The sequence below is a fragment of the Carcharhinus amblyrhynchos genome, chromosome 2 (assembly GCF_965287045.1).
Source record: "Carcharhinus amblyrhynchos chromosome 2, sCarAmb.v2.hapA, whole genome shotgun sequence".
NCBI classification, from domain to species: domain Eukaryota; kingdom Metazoa; phylum Chordata; class Chondrichthyes; order Carcharhiniformes; family Carcharhinidae; genus Carcharhinus; species Carcharhinus amblyrhynchos.
The window spans coordinates 140,767,177-140,773,601 of NC_137325.1; positions in this window are offsets into that span (position 1 = coordinate 140,767,177).

A 6,425-nucleotide genomic window follows, 5' to 3' on the forward strand; every position below is an offset into this window, starting at 1 on the left:
GTACCTTAACCCAGTCTCATGTATTTTCTCTAATCATGTGTGGGACATGGGCATCGCTGGTGGGGGCTAGCATTTATTGCCCATCCCTAATTGCCCTTTGAACTGAGCAACTTGCTAGGCATTTCCCAATCAACCACATTGCTGTGGCTCTGGAGTCAAGTGTAGGCCAGACCAGGTAAGGAGAGCAGATTTCCTTTCCCAAAACTGTAGTGAGCCAGGTGGTTTTTTACAACAATGGACAATGGTTTTACGGTCATCATTAGACTTTTAATTTCAGATTTTTATTGAGCTTAAATTTCACCATTTGCTGTGGTGGGTTTTGAACCTGGGTTCCCTACACATTACCCTGGGTCTACTGGATTACTAGTCCAGTGACAATACCACTATGCCACTGTTTCCCCTTGTTCATCCATTACCTCTGTGCTCGTAAGCCTACACTGCCTGCTGGTTAAATGACACCTTCCCCTTGTTTTCAGATCTCTCCACAGTCTCGGTGCTTAGTAAGCAGGCAGGGCTTCATCGAAAGATGTGTACATTGTATGAATTTGACAATATACGAATTGAGTATGTTCTGAGCCATAGGTCAGGGTCTGTGCTCAGTAATCTGATCACATTTAGACCAGTGCTAAGGATACTACAACAGTCATTGATCTACGTAGATAGGGTGAAATTTGACCAGAATTCCTGATACGTCTGTTCACTCCTGATGTCGGGACAGGATCAACTTTCACATGATGGCTCCCAGAGCCAAATAGTCCCCACTTGTTAGGCTGACGTGCAGAGTTAGCACATGGGTGAACGGCCCTGGAAACTAAAGAAGGAAAATCTGTAATTACACAGTGAGAGCTTTCCATGCGTGCCTGTCTGAAACTGAAATATATTTTTGGAAGTGAGTAATTATTTACCTCAAGTTGACCTTTCCCTGCACTCAAATTAGAACGAGATCCTGAATGAGATGCAATTATAACCGAGGCAACGTGTAAACAACTTCTGGTAAAGTCTTGATTACACTGAGCGCTTACATCCTATTGAAATTGTTGAATTGTACTGACTTCACTCTATACAGACACGCATACACTGTCAGGATGATGGTGTGGTGGTATTGTCACTGGACTAGTAATCTAGAGAGGCAGGACAATGCTCTGGTGACCCAGGTTCGAATCTCCAACACAGCAGATGGTGAAATTTGATTTAGTAAAAAAATGCAACGACTATGAAACCATTGTCTTAAAAACTCATCTGGTTCACTAATGTCCTCTGGAGAAGGAAATCTGCCGTCCTTACCTGGTCTGATCTACACGGGACTCCAGACCCTTGGTAATGTGGGTGATCCTCAAATTGCCGAACCAACCATTCAGTTTGAGGACAATTAATGCCGGCCCAGCATCCACTGACTGAAGAAGAAAATACACATAATGTAAAACACTGTGGATGTAGAATCTGAAACAAAATGTGCTCTGACAAAGAGTCATCCTGATTCAAAACGCTAGCTCAATTTTCTCTCATAAATGTTGTCAGGCCTGCTGAGATTTTTGTTTTTGTTTCTGACACAGACATACTCAGGTATATTCACACACATGTACACACATAAACACTGACAGGCACAAAAACACAGATTAGTGCACACGCATTGACACAGCCATACACACATACGAACATACAAAATAGAAGCCGGGGGAGTTTATTCAGCCCCTTGAGCCTGATCCGTCATTCAATAGATCGTGGCCGATCTGACTGTGTTTCAAATTGCACGTTCCCGTTTACTCCCAATAACCTTTGATTCCTTTGCCTAATAAGAATCTATCTACCTACACCCTAAAAATACATCAATAGGGATGAAGTGGAAATGGTCGAGAGCTTCAAGTTTCCAGATGTACAGATCACCAACAACCTGTCCTGGTCCCTCCACACCAACACTATAAGAAAGCTCACTAATGCCTCTACTTTCTCAGGAGGCTAAGGAAATTTGGCATGTCTCTCACCAACCTTTACAGATACACCGTAGAAAGCATCCTTTCTGGATGTATCCTAGCTTGGTATGGCTCCTGCTCTCTGACCAAGATTGCAAGAAACTACGAAGGGTCGTGAACAAGGCCCAGTCCATCAAGCAAACCAGCTTCCCATCCGTTGACTCCATCTACACTTGCCGCTGCCTTGGAAAAGCAGCCAGCGTAATCAAGGACTCCACGCACCCCGGACACATTCACTTCCACCTTCTTCCATCGGGAAAAAGATACAAAGATCTGAGTGCACATACCAAGCGACACAAGAACAGCTTCTTCCTGCTGCCATCAGACTTTTGAATGGACCTTCCTTGCATTAAGTTGATCTTTCTCTACACCCTAGCTATGACTGTAACGCTACATTCTGCGCCCATTCCTTTTCTTCTCCCCTATATATTTTTCTTCTCCTTTTCCTCTCCCCTATACATTTCACTGTATACTAATATATGTGACAATAATAAATCAAATAAAAAATACACATACATGCACACATATACCCACAGGGCTGTTCACAAACACTGACAGACAGATGCATATACACACACACACAGGTATGTATATTCACACACATACACACACTGATAGACATAAATAATAACATACAAACAGAGATATACACACAGGCAAATTCATACACAGATAATCAGGTTCACACACATTAATACACACACACACACAAAGATATAGACTGACACACAAATGAAGTCACACATACTCACTGACATAGACATGCACACACTTACAGACATACACATACAGACACACACACACATGCACAGACATAGCTTGGTACAACTCGATCCATTCCCATGGGAAATGTCCTTAAACATCTGAAAAATGAAAGCGGTGTAAATGTTTCAGGTGAGTGTCAGTGTCTCAGCTATTAACCCATCTCTTCCGATTCCGTTAACCAATTGTCTTGCTGACTGCATCTAGAATTCTGTCTATTCACGAGGTTTATATAACAAACTGCCCGGAGTTGTTCAATGAGGGAGGTGAAGCGGGAAATTCAAACAGGAAGCAAAGTTAGCAGATGATATGGGATTGCCAACTCTGGGTTGATCTGGTCCTGGAGGTTTTATTACATGGACTCCCTTCTCCAGTTACCCCGCTGCTCACCATTAACTAACCACAACAACAACAACAACAACAACTCACATTTATACAGCACCTTTAACGTAACAAAGCATCCTAATGTGTTCACTCTGTCATAAAACCATAGAAAATTACAGCTCAGAAACAGGCCTTTTGACCCTTGTCTGTGCTGAACCATTTTTTTTGCCTAGTCCCACTGACCTGCACTTGGACCATATCCCTCCACACCCCTCTCATCCATGAACCCAAGTTTTTCTTAAATGTTAAAAGTGACCCCGCATTTACCACTTTATCCGGCAGCTCATTCCACACTCCCACCACTCTCTGTGTGAAGAAGCCCCCCCTAATATTCCCTTTAAACTTTTCCCCTTTCATCCTTAACCCATGCCCTCTAGTTTTTTTTTCTCCCCTAGCCTCAGTGGAAAAAGCCTGCTTGCATTCACTCTATCGATACCCATCAAAATCTTATACACCTCTATCAAATCTCCCCTCATTCTTCTACGCTCCAGGGAATAAAGCCCTAACCTATTATGTATCCTTGTACATAACTGGGAAGCAGACAGGCTGTTCTTTCGGCTGACATTTGACTCACATCCTTTTCTCCCTCATCTTTATGTGTGTCTGTATGTGTGTGCGTGTGTCTGTATGTTTGTATGTGCATGTATGACTGTGTCAGTGAGCATGTGTCAGTCTATAACTGTAACAATACATTCTGCACTCTCTTATTTCTTTCTCTATGAACAGTATGCTTTGTCTGTACAGCGCGCAAGAAACAATACTTTTCACCGTGTACTAATATGTGACAATAATAAATCAAATCAAAAAAATCATTGCCAATGTTTTTATAATTAGTGAATGTATCAGAAACATCATTTGGTTTTTAATATTTTTAACGATTTTGTCCCAGAAGTGAGCTGAATACTGGAGGGTTGGCAACAGAAGGCCATAAAACCTCACTGCTGGATTTGGGGCCTGTGTGGAGTTTGTTGACCTTACGCAGGCCAGCAGTCGACTGAACTTTCCCTGATGCACATTTGATTCAGTGGACATCTGGGTTGGCTGATCCAGGATGGAATGTTCTGGAAAATTGGATTCCATCTAACTGAGTTCCTCAAGCTGTGAAGAGTGGGAGATCTCCCAATAAACATCCCTGACTGTTGGACTGATTTAAAATTAGAACCAAGCTAACCCTCTCCAGTGACAACGCATTATTATTCACCTTTATTTTTAGCATTTGAGAGCAGAGATCTTCATCCAGAATCTTGTGTCACACATCTGGAACATTTGGATAGAGAAAACAGCAGCCTTATTAACCTTCTCCAATTAAGGGCGAAGGCACTTATGAATGGCAATGGCGTCTGCCCCCATGGTGAAGGCTTATGTGTGGAGCTAGGGCCCCCAGGTGAGAATGATACCAGGGCCCCATAGGATAATATTCCAGTCAGAGGAAGCATCCTCAAGTGAAGGGAATCACAGAATCAGAATCCCTACTGTGCAAGAGGAGGCCATTCGGCCCATCAAGCCTACTCCAACAACACCCAGATCCTATCCCCATAAATTTATCCTGCTAATCCTCCTAACTCTCAAGGGCAATTTACCATGGTCAATCCATCTAACCCACACATCTTTGGACTGTGGGAAGAGACCACTGCACCCAGAGGAAACCCACGCAGACGCGGGGAGAAATGCGCAAACTCCGCACAGACATTCACTCAAGGTCAGAATCGAACCCGGGTCCCTGGCACTGTGAGGCAGCAGTGCTAACCACTGGACCACTGTGCCACCCTGAATTGGATCAGACAAGAGAGCAAGAAGATTAGAGATAAAAATGGGATAGGTTAATTTTCCAGACTAACATTGAGCCGGAGTTATCTCTATCCAAATGTTCCAGATGTGTGACACAAGATTCTGGATGAAGATCTCTGCTCTCAAAAGCTAAAAAATAAAGGTGAATAATAATGCGTTGTCACTGGAGAGGATTAGCTTGGTTCTAATTACTTGTGCTTTGCAAAATGCAAAGGAGCAAGTGGTGAGTCAGAGAGAATTTTTTTTGAACAAGGTGCCGTCCAAATAAACACATGGCTAATTTTCTAGAACATTCCAGGTAGCATCAGTCAACTCAGTTTTCAGACAGTTACCAGGAAAATTCACTTCCAATCCATGAGCTGGCTCACTTACCATAGATGTTGGGGTTTTCCAGTCCCACCCGTTCCAGGAATAGGGAATCGTTGCAGGTGGGATGGACAATTTGACGGACTGTTGCAAATTCTGTTGGCATTGAATGACCAGTCTTGGGGTAAGGGTTGGGGGGGTGGGGGCGCTAGTTTTGGGGGAAGTTGCAAGTTGCAAAGGATGTGAGGGTAGCAGGGGGTGGTGACATCAGGACTGGAAAATCCTGCCCCTTTCTTTCACATGAAGTCACGCTTACAGAATGAAAGCTCATGTGAAAATCTGTTTTCCTAAGCCATGGTCCAGTTGGCAACACCCTTGCTCCTGCGTGAAAGGGTCATCGCTTCAAGTACCGCGCCACACACCTCAGCATGAAAATCCACACTAACACTCCAGTGCCGTTCCGAGGGAGTGCTGCACTGGCAGAGAGCGGTCATCTTTTTGGATCAGATTTTAAACCATCCATCCTCTCAAACATAATAGATCCCACTGCACTTTCAGAGGAGAGCAGGGAAGTTCCTCCTACTCTGGGCAATATTTGTTCCTCAGCCAATATCACTAAATTATCTGGTTATTATCACGTTGCTCTTTGTGGGAGCTTGTTCTGTGAATGGTGGGGCTCTGTGGGGTTAGTTTGGGACTGAGTATGAACCCGCTACACAGTGAGGTGATATAAGAGAGTAATGACCCACACCCAAAGTCATTCTTATGCTGGATGGAGCTGTGTGTCTCAGCCAGCACGGAGACAGCTCCCAGATTGTACCTTTATTGTATCTTATTTATTTTTGTTAAAGGAAAGATGTGAAGAAAGCGTTCAAAGAAGGTTTACTAGACTCACACCAAAGATGGGCTAGTTGTCTTATGAGGAAAGGTCGGAGTGAGTAGACTTGTATTCCGTAGCATTCAGAAGAGTAAGAGGGGAATTGATCAAAACCTTTAACATCCTGAGGGGTCTTAACCCCTCATTGCTTGGGTCATTGCTTAAAAATAAGGGATTGCTCATTTAAGACAACTGATACAAGATTCAAAAGTCTGAGGACACGTACCAACTGACTCAAGAACAGCTTCTTCCCCGCTGCCATCGGACTTATGAATGGATCTACCTCGCATTAAGTTAATCATTCTGTCCACCCTAACAATGTCTGTGACATGACATTC